Consider the following 2,885-nt stretch of genomic DNA (forward strand, 5'->3'; position numbering starts at 1 on the left):
GATCAGTGTATGGGTGGTGTAGGTTAAATTGATTAGTAGTTTGGTGTTGTAGGTTGAATTGATTGTTAGTTTGGTGTTGAAGGTTGAACTGATTGATGGATGACTGTTGTAGGTTGAACTGATTATTGTATGGATGTTGTAGGGTGAACTGATTATTGGACGGATGATGTAGGTTGAACTGATTATTGTAAGTTTGTGGTAGGTTGTACTGATTATTGTATTGTTGTTGTAGGTAGAACTGATCAATAGGATTAGTAAGGTTTCGACCTAAAACATGCATTGAATTCATAATATCTTCTAGATATATGTGAACGGGTTGATTTGAGATGGCAAAATTCAAAAAATCATTAAAATCATCTTCATCATCAGTGATATCCAAGACACAGTTATCGACAACGTATTTCATAGATATAACTAAATCTTGTGCAACATCGATCTTATTTAACACATATTTTAACAAAATTGTACGATTTAAGGGTTTGTTTGGCGCGATTGGAAGTTTCAAAGGTACTCTGGGACAATTAAGTGGCATATAAACTATATGATTATTGACATGTTCAAAATGACCTCCTGAACAAATATATATCTTTAACTTACTCATCACTAAAAATGTAAAGTTATATGTGTTGTAGGACTCACAAGTAAAGTAAACCTTGAAACATTGGAGTTCTGAAGAACATCAACTACTAATTTGTTTTGAATATGGATTTGGTGTGTTTAAATATGGATTTGGTGTGGTTGAACATGCAATGCCAGTTCTTTACTACTTATAGAGTACAAAAACCTAACGTTATCCAAATAAAATCCTGATAGTTGGATTTCTTATCCGTAGCTAATAAGGATAAGAAATGCTATCTAAATGTGGGACCAAGGTTGTTTATTTAATCATGAAAAGTTTGTTTAATCATGCAAAATCACTAGTGGTCGATCACTACATTAGAGTCGGTCGACCACAGTCAATTTGCCAAGTACTCGACCCCCATCTGGGTCGACTCTAGTGTAAATCATTCATGGTCGACCATAGGATTTCACATGTGGTCGACCAATCAAAATTAAATGTACAAGATGGAGCCCGTTCACCCTGTTCACCTAACATACAACTACACATCATGCTACACATACATACAACATGTTCAACACTACATAACCTGTTCAAAATACAATACCAGTTCAAACATTAACGCCCTTTACGTACTCCGATTCGGGATCTAAAGAATGTCCTCCCCATCCTGTGTCTGTATTCCATTGCAACCTTCGCCGTATCTTTCCCAAATGGATAGGTTAGGTCACAAGCTAAACGCTCCATGTGTATGCAAACCCATACACCACAGTCACCCAAATATCCTGATTGCTGAGGTGAGTCGATATAAGTGAATGTAGATGGCATCGAAACCTGTGGTGGAGGAGTGTAGCTAATACCCCTCAAGAACTCTGGCAGACACTTACCCAACTCAGAAACATAATAAGCACGGTGGTCAATTGATTTATTCTTGACAAAACTATCATAAATGACGACTGTGAAGTCCTTCAGATCAAGCACGATAAGCACCCAGTGATCCGCATTTTCCAAACATGTTGGGAACAGGACCTACAATTTAAAGTTATACATATAACTGTAAAAACCTGGAGTAACTTTCTCAATTCTTTATGTATATGTAAACTGTATATGTATATGTATAAGGTTTTACTAACCTTCTGACACTTCGATCAATGTGGGAAAGGGAGTCTCGAACTGTCGGCATAACATGTGATATCGGGATTGGTATAATTCGGGTTAAGTGTTACACTTAAATTAAAAATCCCCATCCACTTAATCATGTCGACTGGCATGATCGCACATCTTTGACGATCCTTTAGCGGCTGAAAACCCATTTGATCTAAACGGTAGCTCCACAACAACAACAAAGATCCCCAACCATTAATATTCTGCAATTAACAAATACTTAGTCAATCTCATCATATACATTTAAATCTACGATATTAAGAATTAGTTTATAAAAAACTTACAAAGTTATCTAGGTACCCGACTTCAAATTTACCATAGATCCGCTCCCAAAACTCATCAGTGAGGTATATAAATCCGTTGAATAGGCCCCGAACAAATACTGAAATGCACTCAAAATCTGGAGTCATCATCTGTTTCAGTGTCGTAGGGCCTTCCAGATTCCTTTCATCCACATATAATGACTGAGGCCCATGATATATAAATCCAGATTCATGAATCAAATCATCAACGATTTCTAGAATAACACTATCAGCAACTACCGGAACCCTCAGTCTCCCTTTCTGCTGTTGTGGTATCGGGATTTCTTTCTCTGGTATGTCAAGCTTTCTTTTACCAACCTTTTTCATCATCTGTGACAGTGTAACATAATGAGACATCCTTGCCCTTGCAACCCGACGGTCCCTTTTGCTTTTCCTAAGAATTACCGGTGAAGTAACCTTTACACTGTCAAACAAATCTTTCTTGGTTGTTTGAACTTCTACATCTGACATGTTTCCACCAATGAATCCATCATCGTCCTGTCACAGAATCACAAAAAAATAATGTTAGTTAACAGAATATGATGCTGATATTCGACCATGATCATGTTCGATTATAGTGTAAATATACTATAGTCGACCCCAATATTGGTCGACTATAGGCATTTAATGTGATGGTCGACCCATTGTATGGTCGCCTAGTCATAAATTGACTGCACAATTTGAAATCACAAACTAGTCACAGTTTATACTTATAACTTTTAATAAGAAATTACATGAACTTCTTGTTGTTCTTGTCACACCCCCAAATAGGGCCTGGGGTATTTGTGACTAATTATATCAAATCACAGTTGTATAAACGAGAACGACTCTATATGAGACGTTTTATTGAGTTTTGCAGC

Source organism: Rutidosis leptorrhynchoides, chromosome 4 (assembly GCF_046630445.1).
Source record: "Rutidosis leptorrhynchoides isolate AG116_Rl617_1_P2 chromosome 4, CSIRO_AGI_Rlap_v1, whole genome shotgun sequence".
Classification (NCBI taxonomy): Eukaryota; Viridiplantae; Streptophyta; class Magnoliopsida; order Asterales; family Asteraceae; genus Rutidosis; species Rutidosis leptorrhynchoides.